The sequence below is a fragment of the Lonchura striata genome, chromosome 2, assembly GCF_050655825.1.
Source record: "Lonchura striata isolate lonStrDom1 chromosome 2, ASM5065582v1, whole genome shotgun sequence".
Classification (NCBI taxonomy): domain Eukaryota; kingdom Metazoa; phylum Chordata; class Aves; order Passeriformes; family Estrildidae; genus Lonchura; species Lonchura striata.
The window spans coordinates 43019810-43041459 of record NC_140704.1 but is presented as its reverse complement, the minus strand read 5'-3'; the positions used below and the strand labels follow the sequence as shown (position 1 = coordinate 43041459).

The 21650-nt window shown below is 39.0% G+C and overlaps 1 long non-coding RNA gene across 3 annotated transcripts; it reads right to left on the bottom strand.

Moving 5' to 3' along the window:
- Nucleotides 1-4326: 4326 nt before the first annotated feature.
- Nucleotides 4327-20877, bottom strand: LOC110477528 (uncharacterized). 3 transcript variants are annotated; one of them, XR_002466601.4, is made up of 5 exons: nt 17840-20850; nt 12866-12954; nt 11938-12003; nt 6906-6967; nt 4327-4520 (listed from the first exon to the last, which is right to left on the bottom strand). It is a non-coding gene; the product is annotated as an uncharacterized LOC110477528 (long non-coding RNA). The 3 variants fall into 3 exon arrangements; XR_002466602.3 differs by lacking the exon at nt 4327-4520 and adding an exon at nt 5973-6436 and having other exon boundaries at nt 17840-20877; XR_013340860.2 differs by lacking the exon at nt 4327-4520 and having other exon boundaries at nt 5973-6967.
- Between the last annotated feature and the right edge of the window lie 773 nt (nt 20878-21650).

Genomic DNA, 21650 nt, shown 5'->3' with positions numbered 1-21650 from the left:
ATTAGACCAGCTGGCATAAGGCACAAAGGTGCCATGGATTCTGGGAGGCAGAAAACCATTAGCACTACCAGTAAAGTAAAGCTGGCAACAGCTCTGAAAGTAGAAAGAAAAGTTCTATTTTTACCTGTGAAGATAACAGTCCAGATTTTCTTCTCCAGCTAGGAGAGGGAAAAGCAAAGTGTTAAAAATCACTGGTTTTCATCCTGCACTGTAATGAGTTTGTGCTGTGCTGGCTGGAGCCTCCAAGAGACTCCTCTATTCCAGCTGACACCACTTTGGCAGCCATCCTCGAGAATGCAGTGTAGGGATAACGACTGAAATGAAGCCTGTTTTCTCACCTTATTATTTCCACAGCTCATTGATTTCTTCAAAGTGTCAGCTTCAAAGGAGATAATTACACATTAAATCATCACCTACATACATCTGTAAAACCTGGGTTTTGAACTAGTGAATCAGGGGCTAGAAGAAACTGAAATAGAATCGTATTACAATACATTACATTGGTATTATCTAGAAGTGATTTGATAAGAGATACCAAATACAGTCTCTTGGGGAGAGACCGTATCACAAGAGACCTTGCTAGCATAATTAAGGAGAAAGAAGTTAATATTCTTAGATGCACAGAAAAGAAAGACACTGCTAAAGAAAGTGGTCTCTCAAGGATTTATGGAAAGCAAGGACAAGAAAAATATGTCTAAAAATCACAGGGGAGACAAAGACCTGAGAATTATGCAAGCAAGCTGAGTAACAGGAACAACTTGCTCTCAAATCCCAGATCAAGGATGGTTGATGTTACTGTTGCAGATGATCAGAAGGAGAATATTACATTTTTGAAGGTAACTGGGTCAGATGGGCTAATCTGCAAATGAAATTGACTTCATCTATGTACACACTGTAAGAAAAGGTGACATTCCAAGAAGAAAACACCTTTTTGTTATTTATCTCATTAAAATAATCACCACTGAATCTGAAATGAATTAATAAATACATGAATCAACATGAGTTACAGTAAATATTCAGAAGTGGTGATGGCAAGGACAAAATCGTCTTCTATTGTTCTCAGAATGTCAAAACTTTCATTAAAAAATAGGAGCTTGGGCTTCCCACTAATCTCTTCAAAGTGAGATTTACCTTGGTAGTTCCAGATAAATATCACATCTGCCTGTGAGATGCAGTTTAGAGAGTCCACTTCTGGCACAGTTTACATGATCTCAGTGGAATGTGTGCTTGAGCCAAAGAAGGCAGAATGCTTAGGAAAAGTTGGAAATGAAAGTCGAACCATAACCATCTGCCAGCAGCAGCCACCAGAAACCAGAATGCACTTCATTCTTCTTTGCTTCATCCCCTGACTATATTACTCACCAGATTTGGACATTCCCATTTTTATTACTACTTCTTGCAATTTTGGGGTGCACAAGTAAAGGCATCTATTTAAAATTACATTTTTTTAAATCCTTCTTTTTGGTATCTCGTTTGTGCATGGTTTTAAAAGAATGACTTCTCAAACAAAAATTGTAAGACTGCACTAGCATCTGAAAAGAAAAAAAAAAAACAAACCCCCCCCCCAAAAAAAACCCAAAAAAACCCCCAAAAAAACACACCAAAAAGGAGTAGCAAAAGTAAAAACGGAAATAATATGTAAAGTCAGGAAATTCTCTGGGATGCAAAGCAAATTTTAAAAAGAATCTATTTCTAAATGCCAGCTGAGTTAAGTATGCAAGGAAGAATGAAAAAGATATTGCCAAGGGAGACAGAACACTTGACTTTTAAAATTCATAAATCCTCATCTTGCAATAAAAATGTAACATGGCTAAATGTATAGTCCTGTATTAACTAGCACAAGCCAAAATTTTAATCTCAGACTGAGGCAGGAAAAGACCATTATGTCCTAGGCCATAAAAAGGCTGAGTGAAAGAAAAAGCCCCTGGCACTCAATGACACTTTTCCACCATACACAAGTCTCATACTGAAAAGTAGTTCATGCTTTGGAAGTCCATGCCTGTCAGTGAATCACACTGCAAGACGGGCTATGCTGGAACACTTATTGAGTTTTTTGTTTTGCTTGGAGAAAACGAGCATTTTATGCTGTATTATATTTTGTGAATGTCTTCTCAAAAGAGTAAAAAAAATAATTAAAAAGCCAGAGTGAGTTAGTCAGTACAAACCAGCCACAGGGAACCCCAGAGTCACAAGCAGTAGTGTGGTTACCTTCACAGCAAGCACAAAGGACTCAGGATCCAGAACCAAAGGTTTAATAATGTATGGCATAAATTTCCAGGACAGCTTTTATTTGACAGTTTAGTCAGAGAAGATTAGCTGGAAATCTACTTCTTGTTTCATTTACAGTTTAAAAATGTGGCATCCTGTAAAAATTTTCACAATCTTATAACCTAGGCTAGTGTTAGAAGGAAAGTTTTTAAAGTAAGTTTTCCATATGTACAATGAAAATCTGGCCATTTTCAGAAGGAAGGGTGGAATGTACCAGTCCTGTTTTTCTACAGTTCTTTTCTAGCCTTCTTTCCAATGAAAATTAGGTTGATATAGTTACAGTGTCCGTTTCTTTATTCTTGCCACAGTAGAATTGTGAACATGTTGGCAAATTTCAACTAAATGTGACAGAAAGGTAGAGGTCCCACAGTTCTGAAGTACCTGCAGACTTTAGAGAGATGACAGCAGTACAGAGGTTAGGGACAAATTTAATGGTCTATTAAGAGGAAAAGCAGGGTGTGAGCTCAGATACAACCTGCGCTGTCCAGGAGACACATCACATATACCCAGCCATGGCAATGGATAATTCTATGCATCCATGTAATTTAAGAGCTTCGTTATATTTTACAGTGCAGTCATTACCAAGGAAGCCCAAGTACTTCTGTGCTAGACATTTTAAGACATGTGAAGTAAGAATCAAAGGTAAACTTCACAAAGAAAGGGGCAGAGGGATCAAACAACTTCAACTGTGACACAGATTGAGATGTTTCCGAGTAGTTAGATGATTTTTTGTTTGGTTTTGGGTTTTGTGAAATGGTAAATATAGAAGTAAATTTCTTACTATAAATTATGTATTTTTTAAAAAAATATTTTGACTGGAAAAGAAAAGGGTTTGAAAGAACAAGAACTGGTAGAACTGAATGGATTTCAATGTTTAACTCTGCTGTGAAAGGTCAAGGAGAAAGAAGAGGAAAGGATGCTGAGAATATCATTGTAAGCAGAATCAGGGCAGTTGGGTTGATGGCAGAGATCTGAGTGGGAGAGCCCCACTTTCAATCTTTTTCCTCCTTACTTGCCCTGCATGGCCAAGGACACAACTGTTCCAATAAGAGTATTAACATTTCCACCCCTCACCCCCCACCCCCCTCGCCCCTCGCATTTGAATGAACAACTAACAAATCCTTTAAAAAATACTTCTTGAACTGTGGAATGGAGAATGCTCAGTTTCCTTATTCCCCCATATTTCCCTATAGATTAATGAAGGAAACAGTAGCCAGTCTTTTATCAATATCCAGATCCAATTGTTCTTTTGCAGTAATTATATGAAAATAAATGTCTTTCTATAAAGTTGATGTTAGTCTCCTTCTGTAAAAGAGGTTCAGTAGCTTATATTTAAGAGAAGTTTAGATAAGCAAGAAACCCAGTATATATGACATATCTAAAGTATTTTTACTGGCAATTCTGATAGTTATAATATTTTTTTTGTTTTGTAGTACAATTCTACCATGTCACATTGGGTAAAGCAAAATTCACATTTAATATGTGAAGTGGTTAGTAATTTTAATGATATCAGAATTGACTCATCTATAAAAAGAAGTTAATATTCTGTGTTGAATGTATTATAATTAATAGGCTCAAAAGAGTTATGGCACATGCTCATTTCCTGCTTTTACCTAATTAAAATAGCTATCTGATGCTTCATGAAATGTGCAACTTTTGAACAGTCAACATGTTTTCCAGTTTTATGACTTGAAATTACATAACTCAAATGAAACTACAGTGTTGTCTCCCTACAAAACTCTTCTGGTTTTCTGTATCAGAACTCCATTGCAGCCCACTTTTCACAAGGTTTCTTGGAAGATAAAGAAAACTTTTTTCCTTGCACTCTAGCCTCATATTTCTTTGATTCCTCTACCTGTGGGGGACAATTCCATACTGTGAGATATAGGTGAGGCTGTAAATCACAAAGGGGATATACACATGCTATCTCACAAATACACCAAATTTATTTTTTCCTTCATAATTCTCTTTAATCTGAAAGAAATTGCCCTATGGATGATTTTTGTGCAAGATTTTAATAAGAAGGGATATACATATACAGAGTCATCAGGATAAATGGAAATTCTGCAATGTAGTTTATTAACAATGACAACAAAACAAACAGTAAAAAGCAAACTTCATGGCACCTTGCAAATCAATTAACACCAGTAAAGAACCCAGATGGATAACCACTGTGGTAGGATGCATCTTCTCAGTAGTCTCACCTGTGCAGTACAGAGGCTACACCACAGCTCAAGGATATTTTCAGCTTTCTGAAAGAAATGGAGATATTTTATTTCTCTGAGACATGAGGAACAGGTACTCTAATTTCTAGACTGTACTGTACTTAAAGTATCTTTCTAGTGACCTTGTTCTCTGTAACTCTTGGAAACACTGAAGAGAAACACACATCTCTCTGGAATGCAGTGTACTTCCAGAGCAAAATCATGAACAGCTTCTGCCTGTCTTCAGGTTACCATGTGCCTTTTAAGCACATTCCTTCTCCCTTTCCAAGACATCTGACAAAACAAACACAAACATCTGCTTATGAAGATAGAAATTTATCTCTTTGGTTATTTCTCCCTATCTTCTGCACCCTCTTTGTTTTCAAGGTACCAAATATTTTGTTGAGGGAATTTCTTGCCAATTCATGTGCTTAAATGAGCATGAATGTAAAGAGTGCTCCTGTACAATTCTATGATGGAAATAGATGGGAATAAAACATCTTCATCACTGTGGTAAACACTGTAGTCCCTAATATTAAAACATAACCCCCTTTTTCCGCTGAAGGTTCCATGAGAAATGAAAAAATGAAAAGCTAAAGATATGAAGATACGGAAACTGGAGAATCCATACACTCCACCTGCAATTAATTTTATATACTCTAACACTCTGTCTGAAGGCTCTGAAATTCCTGCTTTCTGGTCTCCTTTTTCATAGAAAACTGCTGAAAATTACTTCTTGTCTGCAAGTTTTTAAAAGAGCCTTCATCAGATCATGATTTCAGCAAGCATTGCTGATGCATTGTGAAGGGACAATGAATAGCAGAAAATTGCAAGGAAAAGACATTTCATGTCTTTATGATGCTGGCAGTTTTCTTCTTATAACATAGTATCTGTGGTTAAAATTCACACCTTGGGAAAGGCATGAAAGCTAGAAAGAATTCAGAATAAAATTTACAAAGCATGTTTTAACATTTGATTTCAAACCCCAAAACCCATTCTCAGGAAATGCAATTCAATAAAAAGCTAAGAATTTTGTAGGTCTTTGTCTTGAAGAAGATCCATTCCTTTTAGCTAAGCAGCTATTGACTATTCTGATACCTTCTTTGCAGTTCAGTTTTTATTCACCAGAATTTTATTCACCCGAAACAGCATGGAGCTGAGAGAAACCAAAACACAACCTTGTACTTTAAAAGGCTAGCTCTCAGCAGGTGAGTGGAAAAGCATCAGGCTTTTTGTCCCTCTTAGAGAGGATTCACTCAGAAAATGGATAGAGGCTTATGTGAATCATTCACGTGCAAATAGAGAAGGAGAAAAGTAATGAAAAGAACAGCTTGAAGCAGGGGCAGAACCAAAGTTGATTGTTACAAGTCAATAATAGTGCTATTATCAGCCATGATCCGTTGTAATGTGAACTGCTGCTAGAGAAAACTCAAAACAGGTAACTGCAATTAAGAGATGGTGTTTCTAAACATAAGAAAATGGAAACAAGAACTCTCAACCAGCTGTTCAATTTTAGAAGTTTAATAATAAAAAAGTTTATAAAAATAGTAATACAATTAGAGTAATAAAATTTCGAGGTAGGACAATTACAAGCCAATAAAAAGCAAAGAATTACAGACCTTGGGATGCTCTTGGACACTAAGTCACGAAAAGCACGCCTTGTGAACAAAGGAATAACCTTAAAAGCAATAGCCTGTTGCATATTCATACATCCTTCATGGATATGCATACATTCCATTTAAAACAAGAACTCTCTCTGTTGTATGTCAACTGTTTCTTTTAATCCCCATGGCGTCTTCGAGTCTGAGCAAGGCCAGAAGAAATTTGCTTCTTCTGATAAGAAAACCGTAAATTCCTCTTCTCTGGAAGATGTAGGTATTCCCTCGAAGCAAGTATCTCATTCCTTAAAAAAAACCCCTTCACGTAGCAGAGTTTCTATTTTAACATTATGTTGGATCCTAAAACTGTATTTAACACACTACTTAAGAGAATGAATACAGCATAACTTTCTAACATTACACATATAATATTCATTGTAACATTTGCGAAAAGCCAATCATAAAATATGCATTTTTCACAAACAACAAAAAGTAGCATTTTAATATTAATATGTTACAGCATTTGGAAATGTTCAGAAGGGCCCAATGACTAGTTTCATGTGACTGTAAAGGTGTATTTAAAACACAGAAATAACATAAAGTATTCCATTTGTTATGCACAACAATTTTAGACTTTTTCAAACATGGTATGATGTCGATTTCCAATGTGTTTTTTATAGTCCGGTTCCACTCTTTCTCTTTGCAAATCAAGCAGACTTTTACCAATCAAAAAAAAAAAAAACTTGCTGAAAATACCAATGAAGGACAGTGTTCTGAAAGCAAATCTTATCCACTATTAACCCCTAATGTCTGAATAATTATTTAATGGACTTACACAGCTCTTTTATTCTGAAAGTGGAGTCTTTTCCTTGGGCTCTTCTGGTCTGTAGTCCTCTCCTGTATAGAAAACAGTAATAAAATGCATTTGTTTTATGAGGTTTAGAAGATTTTGGCTAAGTTTTCCCTTTATCCAAGAATAGCTGCAAATTAAGTGACTTCATTGATTTTATACACTTATAGCAAACATTATATATATATATATGAATGCTATGGTGGTATGATTCTGCAGTTATCAATAGGAAAACTTGAAAAAAATGAAGGACCTAAATAAACTTAAATTTAGATGATTCTGAGGATTATATTTATACCTTATTTATTTCCTTAGTAAGGTGTTCTGACTTTTCATTCAATATCTTTTTATATGGTCTATACACAATTCGTAAGGGATACAGAAAATCATTAAACTTCTCTCACTCTCGTTTGACAGAGTTTATATTTTTACAGTAGCAAGAAAATTAGGTGTTAGAATGAATTCTGAACTCAGTTCCATTTGCATTCTATGTATTTAAAAAACCCTGATGATGGCTGAATTTCCTCTCTAGCTATATGATGAATCTACAATATATGATCCCCAATATCTGACTGAACAACTTTCAGGAATTACTCCAACAGCTCTTCAGAATAGACAAAGGCATTTTGAGCATTTTTGAGTTCACTGTCTTATATACAGGGAATGTAATGACCAGAATATCACCTGTCTGGGACAGAGCCCCTGGGAGGCTTCCAGGTCATTTGGTGGCAGCTTTTTGGATCACTTATGTTCTTGCTTATGAACTTTGTCTCCAGACAGCTTCTTATCCTTATGGAAAGAAACAGTAAAACTAGTTCTGCAGTGCCCTGTCTGTGTCTGCCTCCACACTGACTCTGCTCTAGCAGATACAGCTTGAAATGAACTTCCTCACATTTTTACAAGAAAAACAGTAAACTCCCTCTCTGCCCAGGATGTGACACAGGGGAAGCAGCAGCAGTGATCGCTGGCACCTTGAGGTGATTTTGCAAGGTGAACAAAGTTTGAAATTGTGCTGGATGCCAGAGTACACAAAACTTTACCAAATTACATAAACTTTTATTGTGGCATTCTAAGTGGTTTTTTTTTGTTTTTTTGTTTTTTTTTTTAATTCATTGGTTTAAAAAAAAAGTCACACCTTTTGGATGAAGACAAAAAGTGCTTTAGGAAATAAATTCAATCCAGTGAATGTGAAAGAAGTGGCAGGCCAGATCCTGCTAGACTCACTCTCACGAGGAGGCCTGAGGCATATGAACAAGAACAGAGCTTTCCAGTAAGCCTCAGTCTCTCACCTGTTAACCTCTAAGCTGAGATGACACTTGAAGAAAAGGAAGAGGTTTGCATTTCAAATAACTCATCTGCAATAGAATCCACCAGAATGGAACTAAATTATTCAGTCTTAACGAGAAACACAGTTCTCCTTTGGGCTTTTTCACACGAGTTATACTCTACCCTAATATAATCTTTTCATAGACTATGTGTCACATGGCAGCACATGGAAGTCTTTTTCCCAGTTAACATTATTTAATTATGACAGTCAGAATGAAAACCTAATAGCTTAAAACAATCTTGGACATTGCTCCATGAGTTTCAACTGCATGCTAGAGAAACACCACCTAATAAATTTTTAATAAAGATTTTTTCTTTATAATATAGAGCAAAAATCCTTTAAATTCATAAAATCCTTCCTACATAGCAATATTATCATTTCTGCAAGATCACATAGTATTTCTGGTGAATATTAAAAGAATCTAAATCAATAACTCCATTTTCTTAATGTAAAAGCCTTCTGTGTCCTTCTTACAATTAGTTTTTCATATATCCTTTTGCTCATTCCTAATTAGACAGAATAACAATTTATTCTCAACACAAAATTTATATTTATTGTACATTGGTTTTTACATTTTTTTTTCATAAAAGTACACCCTCATTCCACAATATGTTCTTTAATGCCAAGGCCAAGTATATGTTATTATAGTTGGTATTTTTCATCTAAAATGAAATTACATTATTTCCTAGAACATTTATCATAGACAGATCACATTTTTCTGTAGGGCCACATGGATTAAATGAATCATTACAGTTATGAACTGTCACTGCAGGTCCCCAGCCGGGTAATAATTAGCATGGACTTTATGATTGCAGAAGGCTGATCAATTATTTTATTATTATCATCTTATACTATTCATACTATTCTTATTAAGAAACTCAGTAACCCTTATGGCCAGTCTGATACAGCTTTTATCTAATTGGTCAATCCACCCAAACACCATCCAGTGTCCAATTAAGAAATCACCCTTTGGTACAAATCCCTATAACACATTGCACATGTGCACAACTGCATCTGCAGCAAGTGGAGATAAGAATTGTTTCTCATCCTTTTCTCTGATCTCACAGCCTTCCCCAGGATAATGCCTGGGAAAGTTTGTGCCTGCTCTCTGTGGCCAGAGAGCTGCTGCCACAATGAACTCCTTTCTAACTTTTTTTTTACAGCATGTGACAAGAGTATAAAATCCTTTCAGAAACTAAGCAGCAAAATAATAAAAAATAATCCATACTTTATTATACATAATTTACAGCATGCAGCAATTTATATTAGATATAAAGTGTATCTCTTCCCTAGTTGCCCTATTAAGAGCAACATGACCACTAATAATTTTGAGCTTTATTTCTTAAAATATAAGATAAAGAAAGAAAACACCTCAAAAGAAGTTTTGTGTTCTCATTAGCTGCACTATGGGCACTACTGATTTCACCTCAAACTTTACAAGAGAACCAGTTCACTGTCTTGAGGATTTTAAAGTCATCAGGGACAAGTAATGTCTACCTTAACAACATAACTAATGGAGTTTTTGCAACAATGGATGGGAGAGATTTGCAGTGTGGATGACAACATCCAACTAAGCAGCCAGGCTGCTCAGCTGGTCCATGTCTTCCAGTTCCAAAGACCTCCTATGCTCATGCTCGTTCACAGTTTGTCTTCTGTGAAAACAGTGCATGAACTGTGTCAGTCTCACTGCCTTACAGAGTGCCTTTTCCTAGTGCAGCTTCCTGGAACTCTGCTCCTAAAGCAAGATGCAAGAAGCCCATTTATCAGCCTTTCATCCATTTTCTTTAAAATAAATGACAGAGAATGAGAAGTAAGATCACAAGAGGAAAGGTGGCAGAATACAACTCATTTCTGGGAACTCATTTTGTAAAGTGAATCTGCCTTCACTCATAGACAAAAGTAGGTCAGACACATCTACATATGAGAAGAGGCTCTGCAGCAGAACAGACAAGCAGAGGCATTTTGCAGTTTTTCTCATGAAACAGAAGCTCCACACCCATTTGCTCTTTATGCAGTCCCTCAAAACAAGAAACTTCATAATAACTACTGGAATGATTTCTACTGCACTCATCTCCATAACAGCATGTTTAACAGAAGAAGCTGGTCCATGGCTGTAAATCACAGCTATTTTTTTTAACTTTAGCATCTTGTAATTCTCCTGAAAACATTCATGGCAGCAAATCTCATCAAACACCCGGTGTCCTGTTCACTGGAGGATCTCTGGTGAGAAATATGTTTTAGTGCTTTGAGTAGCATATTCATGTTGTGAAACTCTGTGAAATAGATGAGGTGGTGGTAACAGAGCTGGACAAAAATTATTTTGTTTTGAGTAATACACATAAAAGCTATGTAACACAGTGATAAACTACATTCCACTCTTGATGGAAGCTCTAAAAAAATGGGGAGCTGGACAAAAATCTGCCCAAGGTATACTGAAGTGAAGTACAGAAGTGTACAAATTGTTTTTGTGAAAAGGCTTTACAAAGATATCTGAAAAATATCTATTAGCACTATTTACAGATGGATAAGCTGCAGCAGAGAAAAAAGTTGCTTTTCCAGGGCCACCTAAACACAGGACAACAGGGGTAGAAATGATCTTGGGTTTTTTCCAAGGCTCACTCCAAGGCTGAGTGTGCCTGCAGAGGAAGGAGCTGCACTACTGACCTCAGCGTGAGCAGCCAACAGTCTGCATCAGGGTGTATAGCTGTACCCTGCCATTTCAGCACACAATATTCCATTTTAAAGCTCCTCTGTGGCACAGTGTGGGTCTACAATAATTCAAGTACTGCTGCAGGGCTCAGATACTGATTTGATGCTATTATTACTGCATTGTTACTAAGAGAACGGTTCAGGTTTTATAATGGATGTGACATTTCTGTAGTAAAACACATTTCATCTTGTAATTACTCCAGCCATTATATTACATCTAAAAGCAGAAATTGTGCTGAAGAAAATAATCTGCTGCATCATGAAGAAAAATGTAATTTAAAAAAATCACAGGCTACAGCAGGCAGCATAACTACAGTAACAATAAAATCATTTATCTAGCACTAGTGAAGAGAGGAGATTACTGACTCACCATTCCAGCCAAATTCAGTATAGGACAGGGGTTCCATTATCATTTCCTGCACATAACTGATATCAGACACATTTGGGCATGGAACACACAAGTACTGAATATAGTTAGGGGAAAAAAAAAAACACACAAAGCAAAACAAGGAGAGAAGCATTGAAATCTGAAAAAATAAAGAGGACACAATTTTAAATAATGGGTGCAATAAAATTATTTGTCAGCTCAGTGTGAAGCAGTGGAGGAACTGTTGAGGGTGAAGTTAAATAGAAAAGAAGGTCAGAGAAGGAACAGGGAAGAAAATCTGTAGTGCTGAAGCTTCAAGACAATTAGAATTCTGAAAGGTCAGAGAAGTATAATGCAAGCTGTATCTCTCAGGGAAAAGTAGAAAGAAATAATAGAAAATAAGCACAGGAACATAGAGAATACAGGGAGATGACAAAGGAGGAACTCATACTACATCATTATTGCTAGCAATACCCTTACTAATGGTGTTAAATAAAATATCACTGAAACAAAGACCCATGACCTTTATTGTAAATATAAATTTGTAATATATAAAAGATTTGAAGAAACTATATCCAGTTTTAAATGTTGTTTTTCAGTTCATTTTCTCTTACCTACAAATGGATGAGCAAGCTGAAGCTGCAGATCAGTAAATGCCTGATTCAATGAGGATTTAAGCCCTGTTAAAGAAACACACAGCTCAGGATATTTGGTTGAGTGAAACCTACAATTACATAGGCATAGTAGTTCACAGCTTATCAGATCTTTGCTAGGTCAATTTGACAAATAAACAGTGCAATTAGTATCAGTAACATAGGAGTAAGATGTACTCCCCATCCCAGACAGCTAATAAAGAGTAGCAAAGTTTAGTTGAAAAATGTTGCATCTAAAGAGTTTTTGAAACAAAAGCTGAAATCACTGTTGGGACACACTGAATTTATTTTCCATAGTTCTACACATTTTAAATCGTTCAGTGACTTAAGATGCATTACTGTCTTCCACTGCTATGTATGCTTGCTAAAGTCCTTTTGGTTTTATTGGAGAATGGAGTAAAAGGACAAGCAGGACCTGGGCCTGCTCCACACTGAACATTTTAATTGAGAGGTTTTTCTCAGAGTTTACAGATGTAAGTATACTTCTTGTTGTAGAAACTCACACTATTTGGCACAGTCACCTCTTAAGGAAACGGAATAAATAGACTAGGAAAAATAATGCAAACTTATCTCATGGTAACTGGAACCACTGGATACCAAGACACTTAACATTTCTAATAAATTATGCTACAGTAACTTCAGTAAAATAATCTAAACAAGCAAAAAATACTTTTAAATTTTCAGCCCTAACATCATTTTTCAAGCACCTCCTTGCTAAGACCATACATTCACAGGAGTGCTGAACACAGAACCAATGTCATATTAATAAATCAGGGAAGAAAGGGATTACTCAGCTTTACAATATCAAACACAATTGAATGCTCATAGCTGTCCTTGTAGATGTAGGTAATGAGTTCACATGGCTGTGGACAAGAACAAAAAGCCATACATGAGCACAGGAGTACTTAGTGAGGTGATGCCATCTTTGCTTGAGATATATACAGAAAATCAGGCTTGTCCATTCAGTTATTTGCTCCCCTAAAAAAAAAAAAAAAAAAAAAAGTTACGTTTTCTTCATCTCAGTTAATTGCTCAGATATTTTACTAATCATGGGGGGAAAAACCAATCAGAGGCAATGATTATTTGTATTACACATTTTTATGTTTTATTTTATGTCTACTACAATTTGGGGATATTAAAATTCCACAATAGAACTGAAGGTTTCACTACCTGTTATCTGTTATTTTAATTGTATATTTTTATATTTAAGTATAGATACACACACACATATACAGGAATATGCATTATATATGTATATATATTATCTTTATTCCATTTAGGTTGAGAAAACATATGTTTTGTTGCTCGCAAGGACTGACCTCTAGTACTTAGAGGAATTTTTGAGCATGGCTGTTGCAATTCATTTCACCTTTAATTCTATTTTGAAGCTGTAAGAAATTCACAATATACCATCTGTACAAAGAAGTACAGGGAAAATACCACCTTATCAAGAGCTGCAGACTTCTTAGCAATGGTAACAATTATTGAGAGGAAAATGAACCCAATCTGTCTTTTATACCATGTTGAACTTGCAAATCTGAAAGTCAAAGAGGAAATAAATATTTCTTAAACGAGCCTCTTTCATTTAAGACTAAAGATAGATACTGTTGAATTCCCACAATGGCACTTCTAAAGAGTTTGTTAGAAACACAAAATTTACAGTGCTACTGACAACCAAAAATTACAGAAATCATTCTCTTTTGCATTAGTTAAAAGGAGAAGCTCAAAGTATGCGTCAGGTACACTTTTCAAACAGGCACAAATCATGCTTTTAGATGGTGACCTCTGAAAGTTACATTTATAGGTATACAATTAGCTACTTCCATTCAGGAGAACCTGATTTGTGCTTCCATACAGATGGATTCCCTGTCTTCTTTATGTAATAAAATATTGAAGTTTGCAGGGTAACACAGTCACACAATTTACAATATATGGGCAACACATCATTGAAAGTCATCAGAACACTGCACAAATAACTACTCCAGACCATCCCATCAGGAAGAAATGTTCTGTTTAATTTCTTATTTTTCCATAAAAATGAGAAATAGTATAGTTTCCAGTAACGACAAAATAACTGGAGTCTCGGTTTTGCCCTGCATCCTGGAGATCCCCTGTGACTTCAACTGCTTTCCACACCAGCATGTCCTGGAATAGCATGTTACATATGTGGTATTCAAACAATTTACAGAGGCAACATAATTTTTTTTTTTTCTGTTGGAAATTAACAGATTTCTGTCCTTCTTCCCTTATTTGCTACATGCTGAATTAATGGAAAATGAGAAATAAGAAAGAAGAACACAAGGTCTGACACCATTTTCACTTATAAGAGATTAAGAACCTGGATGGATAACATCAAAGCACCAGTTTTCTTCTAGTAGTTCATCTGATTTTTGTTAACTGAGTTATTCATCCAATATGTTCAAAGTCCATTTAAAAATACAGTCCTTAAAATAAAATTAGCACATGCTTCAGCAGGGAGCAGCCAGCCCTTGTCAATCCCTGTCGTAGCAGAGAACATCTGAAGTTACTATTCAGCCATGGAAAAGCTTGTGAAGAAAAGGGAGAAAGAAACACATAAGAAGCCGGAAAAAAAACAGGACAAAGAAGTTAAGGGGGAATAAAAGTGAGCATCTCACTGTTCTTAAACTAGCTTATTTCTTCTACAGCAGTTTTTACCTAAAAGGCAAGGAAGGAAGATGAATTGGAACACATATGGTAGGATATTCAGAGATGGTCATTCCTTCTGTTTAGTGTGACTTACACAGGGACAGAGTATTAACAGCTTTTGCAAATGAGAGACTTAACATTTAAAGATCAATACAAGTGCAAAATCAGCACACGTAAAGGAGGAACCTATTAAAAAAATCCATTAAAGACTATCAATGATGATATACTTGTCATTCTGCCTTTATATATTTTTAGTCCATGTTCTCCTGCAAATGTCTTGTACCCAGTTTTACCCTAATTAGTTGGAAAAAAATGCAATTAAAATCTGACAAAAAATTCTTCTTATAAAAAAGCAAGTTTCTCATGAAATTATGCTAGTATCTTCCCCCTGAAACACAAGGATATGGAATAAAAAAATTGGTCATAGATTTGTGTGAAAAACTCAAATGAAATTTGCACAGCAACCAGTCAATAATTTTTAACTGGAGAAGAGGAGAATGAGATGCAGCTGTTACTTTACTTATGTTATCATAAGATAACAAAAGACTTGTGACATCTTGTTTCACAGAACTGAAAATACTCCTCCTTTTAATCTGCCACAACTATCTTGTTGACTGGTGTGTTTCCTCCAAGTAATACTGTCTATGGCAGAAGTGGGCTGCTTCCAAAGTGTGATTTATCTGCTTGTTTACTGAAGCACACACTGATTTCCCATGAGAACAGTGAAGAGCTGTCAGTTCAATTTATTTAACAAAACTTCTAATTGCTCCTAATTTCTGTGTAAGCATAAATCTTGGAGAAAATATTAACAGGCAATTTCCATGCACAGAACATTGAAAATGTCCAGTGTTATCAACAAGAACAAGCATCTGGCAGGTTTTCTCCATCTACAGGGGACTGTATATTAGTCAGCAAATGTGGGAACATGAAGTACTTCTTATTCATTTTTACTTCACCTACAAATGACAACTTACCAGAAAGCTTTGGGTCAGAGATCTGCCCAGAGTGTCACCAAACCATGGTGTTCAGCAGAGCGAGCCTGCTTTTTCTGTGGTGATAGCTCTGCATCCACAGAGAGTACAGATGTTAAGAAGCCTTATTGTTTGAAGCCTAAACTGAAGTACCAATTTCACAGATCAGTCCTATTTATGCAATGTTCATTGTTTTGAGAATTGATTGGGGTTTCATACTTCACATTCAGCTGTTCCAGACTGAGAAGCAAGATGTATTCCATTTCCCATCTGTATGGCAGTTGTCTTCTGCTGAGTGAGCAGTTTTCCTTGTCTCTTGCATGACCAATTCTCCCTCCGGGGAGACATCTGCTGATAATGGGCTATTGAATGCCACTGCATGACTGATAAGAACTACAACATCCCATTGTGAGATGCTCTGCCCAGAGGGAGGAGCCAAGCATTCCTAACTGGATATAATCTGGGTTTTGGGGACATCAGAGGCAGCCTTTCCACTGGCTTCCAAGTGGAACAGCTGGGGTTTTCCACTGGACCTTCAGAGGAAGACTTCACCCTTCTACAGCACCACTGCACTGACAGAACCACATCTGCCACTCCAGGAGGACTGCAGCCAATCCTATTTGGACCTGCCAACACACTGGCCAAAAGAGTGTCAGGTTGTATTCTGACTCTGTCAGTGATTTTTCTTTTGTATTATTACATGTATTTTGTTTCTTTTCCTTTTTCCTAATAAATTGTATTTCTGACTCGGACTCTCTTGCTGGTTTTGCTTTCAAACAAGAACATCAACCTAAAAAAAAAATCTGTCTTTTGTCTGCTAAATTATTCCATTAAATTGTGAAAATCAGTTTATTTACTCTGACCCTAACACTGCACAAACTTGTTAATATTTGTGCAACTTTATGTTTTCTTCATTTTTGTCTAATTTATTTTTTTGAAGTCACAGTTTACTGTGCTGGGCACTTAGGTTGCAGTGGGAAATCATGACCAAAGAGTAGTTCTTGTTGCTATTTTCTTTTCCAGTCTGAGTGATACAAAAGCATCAAGGACACACTGATACTTTAACTATTGGTGTCCAGCAAGCACTACATCTTAGCTTTAGGCAGCAAAGCAAGCATGAGTGAAGGAACCACTGGTATCTCTCTGGTCTTCTTTTACCCTACTTTCCTTTCTGAAAACTCCATTACTTGGTACATCACCTCTCCTTTTTGCACTGATTCATGCAGGGAGGTTTTGTTTCCTATGCCCAGAGAAAGGGGCTTGTGACCCCAGTGGCTTCATCCCATTGAATGCAGTAGTGTAGATAGTTTTGCACCCCCTGACATGTTTAATTCACTCATTGCCACTGTTTTCTCTCCTGATTCTGTGGCATGGCACGCTTCCTCTGTGCACATAACTGGCACAGGCACAGCCAGGGACACTCCACTGTCACTGCTGCATGTGCCTTAAAACACAAACTATTCCACTTTGAAAGTTGCTTGGAGATTCTAAATTGCTTTTTTCATCCCTTGGGATGAAAAGTTCTATAGCAGTGTATTATTATTAACGACAATAAATTATTCTTGAAGCAGCGAGGCTGCCTCACTTCCTATGGAGTGAAATGAGTAAGCACTTTCCCAGGAGTACACCCAAAATATAGAACACTAGCAGATGGGGCTTGCAGGGCAGCCTGATGTTTCACTGCCTTGCACGTGGTCTGCTTGCTGAAATGGCCAGAGAAGAAGGTGCCCTGAAGAGGTGTGCAGGGCTCCCAGGTGACAGGGCTGGTGCTGGCACCGTGGCCCACTGATCATCCTTGCTGGGAGCTGGCTGTACCAACTCCCTCCTTGAGAGGCTTAGTGAAGTCCTGGCTTGGTGGTTGAAACATTTCTATAGTTTGTTTTTCTGGGATGCCTTCCAGTTGCTCTGAATTGGCCCCTTGTTTGCCCACCCCCCTGCCTGCACGTGGTCCTGCAGTGCTCCCCAGGCCTCTGCTGATCACTCACAATGCTTGGACAGGTGAGGCCAGCAAATGATTCCGAGTCAAATTTCAGTAACTTCATCACTGACTTTTGGCAACACCTTTGTTTCGTGTTACTTCTAAAACACTCAAGTTCATTACTTCAAGTTCAAGCAAAGAAGAAATAAACCCTGCTGCTTATCACTTGCTGTGCAGAAGCTTGGTTTTTTCAGTTAAGTAAAATTTCATCTCACTAGCAGAAAATTAAATCAAAGCATGTACTTACGTTTAAGTGGACAGCAAGGGATTGTGTAGAATTCATGGCTGCTCTGCCGTCCCTAAATTCAGTACATCAGTCATGTAGTCACATCCACACTCACAGGTGCTCATAGCCCATGTTCAAAGCGTACATGCAAAAAGAACACAATCAAAACTTCAGTCCTTATTATCTTTTCCAGGTTTTTAAAACCTCCGATGCCCTAAATGCAAGGGACTGACAGCAATAGGTGTAATCTTCATTTTTTACTGTCGCGGAAGTTAGTTTTCACGGGGATTTAGCGGGAGCATTAAAATACTTCGGAGGTTTTGAGCGTTTCTCAGCAGTAAAGCTGCATTAGGAGGTGGGCGACAGCGCTGCGGAGTTTCCAAGGGCCCGGACAGTCGCCAGAGGGCGTGGGCACCATTCCCGCTGAAATTAATGGAGCTGCATTTGGTGGTGGTCATAACCTGGCCTTGTACCAAATAAATCTATCCTTGGTATAAACATTAGACATCTAAAAAAATAATAAAACAAAAGGAAACTGATAGTGAAATTGACAGGTCCCAGTATTGAACTTTCTAACCACAAACTTTCTAGTTACTTGGGAAGTAAGAAATTAGTAACAACTTCCTATTTGCAACAGTACAGCTATTTTGCATGATGAAGAGAAGGAAAACCTGCAGTCCTATTCTTGCCAGCAGAGATCTGCTGCATAAGAAGATTGATGCATTTTTGTTTGAGCAAGAAACCAAAAAAGTTACCCTCACCTTCAAAAACTGGTGAGGAAGCAGAAAGGAAGACCTTCAAGCTAAGTTTAGAATGTCTGCATGACATGAATTTGTAATGGGGGTGATGCTTTGTCAAAAAATAGTGCAGCTTTGGGACTAGAAACCTTTGAGCAAGGAATACAAATATTTCATGAGACAGTTCAGCAAGATCTTCTGTGAACAGCACTTGTAGAATGGCAGAGTCTTCCCCATGTAATTAAAGATCCCTTCCTTAACCAGACAGAGTTCTAGTTTCCAAAATGATTCCTCATTTTCAGATTAAGTGGCCAAGCTTAACAGAGGAAACCTTATCACTTTCTAGTTGAAAACACCAGAGAATTTTATGCAGCAGAGATTTCTCTATAGTCTCATCTGAATGCAGACATGAAATTTCAATCTGGACATCTCACTGTTTTTCTGTTAGCCCCAGCTACTCACTGCTAGTCACAGACGCTCATCTTTTCTATGTATAGAGCTGCAGAGAATCCCAACAGACACAAAATTGTGGGAAAAGGGAAAGGTAAGAGGGATACATCCATGAGCAACTGGCAAAACTTAGATATACACTAATGAAACTGAAAAGTCATTCAGACTAAGGCAGTGTGCACATCTGTACTGGGAATTGCTTCTGATAAGTGCCTGACTTCAGTCATTGTAGGCATATCCAGTGCCCATGAGGACAGAATCAGTCTGTTCTCTTGCTATTATGTCTCGCTTCTTGATTTCAGTATGACTGAACTGCAATTAACCTCATTCAGTGAGACTGTATTATTATTTTTACTCACTATGTAAACTTTCCAGTATAAATACATATGCTGGAGTGGATAAGACAAATGATGTATTTAAACAATAGATACACTATATCATAAAAGTGCAGCAATTCATATTCCAGCCATTATTTTAGCAAATTGATGGCTGGAATATGGCTCTCCAAGAAGCTCTCAATTACTAATAATCCTGTGGTGATCCCTTTTCACTGTCTCATGTGAAATGCACTAAAACCAAGCAAAGAAACATCTGGGGAACAACTATCAGTTCAAACAAGTTTCCAAAACGGCTGCAACAAAGTCAAACTCTTCTGACAGATCATTCAAGGCTTACTTGCACATTTCCTTGTATCTAGCTGATGAAACTCAAGATTTCTCAAACAATTGCATCCAGTACTCAGGGGACCAAGAACTCAAGCTCTCCTTTTTCTCAAAGGATACACTGCTAATCCACTGAGATTAACATTTCAACCTCTCACTCAATATAAGACTAAGAAATAAAGCTACTTTGCTTCATGAAAATAACTAAAAAGGGATTGGCAAAATCTACCTAACAAGAAAATGCTCGGCTGTTGCCAGGCCAGTGAAATCTATCTGAGCTCCTTAGCATTATTGTTGAAAATGTTCCTGCAACAAGAGAAAAAATATACTGATTTAATTGCCTAGGCAACCTCATAGCTTTTAAAACTCATAAGGCAACAGGGTCCTCTGGTGCGTTAGTCATTCATTCAGATGAATGAAGTACAGCTGAATAACACAGTCTGCGGAGGGACAGCAGCCCCTCGCCAGCCCTCCGGGGGGCACGGCGGGCTCTCCCGCCCCGGAGAGAGGGGCTCCTTCAGCCCGAACTTCCCCTCCGCTCCCCGTGCCTCATTTGAGGACGCAGTGCGGGCAAACGCCAGTCCCGGCCAGGCTCAGCACCTATAGACCCGGCAAGTGCGACCGGACCCTCCGGACCCCGGCGAGGGTCGTGCATGCGGGCGATTGCACTGTTTCACTGTTTGCACACACTAACACAGTAAAAAAGATAATCGCGGCATAAATTCGCAATTCCAACCCGCGCGCAGAGGATGCCCCAACCCCTCTCCATCCATCTATCCGTCCATGCATCCAATCCATCGCCTTACCTTGCGCCGCGGAGCCGGGGCGGCTGGCCCCCAGGACGGGCAGGGGGGGAGCAGCACCGCCTGCAGCAGGTGTCCCTGCCGCAGGGGCTGCTGTCCCCTCCAGCCCCTTCCCCACGCCGGAGCAGCAGGCAGTGTCGCGGAGCCGCGGAGCTTTGCTGTGCCGCCAGGCGCTCGGGCTGCGCTCGGACCGGGCGGGCACGGGCGCTGCATGGCCCCGCCGAGGGGCGCGGAGCCGCGGAGCGCTGCTCTCGAGAAGAGAGCAGCGGGGCCGGAGCCGGGGCTGGGGACAGGGGGCTGCGCCGGCCGCCTGCGATAGAATGAGAGCAGGAGCGAGGGGCAGACCGAGAGGGAAGGGGGCGGGGGAGGCTGGGAGCCGCCCGCCGCAGAACCGGCCCCCTTTCGCCTCCTCCGCCCGCGCCCCCTGCGCGCACAGCCGCGGGCAGGGGCGCACGTAGGTGCTGGTGCCCATCCGCACCCGCACCCGCACACCTGGGCACGGCAGCCGGCAGCCGGGCCGGAGCCAGGGCTGTGCTGGCCGGACCCCACGACACCCGTGGCTCTCGCATCCGCAGACGGGCCCTGATATCCCCGCAGACACCTTCAGGACTCTGGGCGATCAGGACCATCTTTAGGGAGCCAAATGCAAAATCGGGGAGCCCCATGCTGGACGGGGGGTACTAGTCTGCTCCCACAAGCAGGAGGGCAGGGGGAGAGATTGCACCAGGAGAGCTGTTGGAGAACCCACCACCCCTGGAGAGCATTTCCCCATCTATCCTCCAGGGCTTGTCTCCTAAGGCTGGGGTCACTCCCTTCCAGCCGTTATCCTTCCAGCCTTCTTGCACCCCCAAAAAGTTGCCCCTGGCCCACCAAATCTCACTGAGAAGGATAGCAGTGCCCACATCTCAGATTCACTGCTCAGCCAGGGCTTGGTCGGGTTTTACTGCTGCTTTCTATGGCTGTTTTTGTTTGTATGTTTGTTTGTTTGTTTGTTTGTGGTTTTCTCTGGCTGGTTTGGTTAGTTGGTTTTTGGTTTAGGTAGGTTTTATATTTGCTTTTGGATTTTCTTTTCTTTTCTAAGTTGTCCTTCCCTTTCTAGAGCCAAGGTGGGCTGTCATGAGCAGACCCAGCACCTCACGCACCACCTTTGCCAATGCCAGGGGCTGTAGCCCTGGAACTC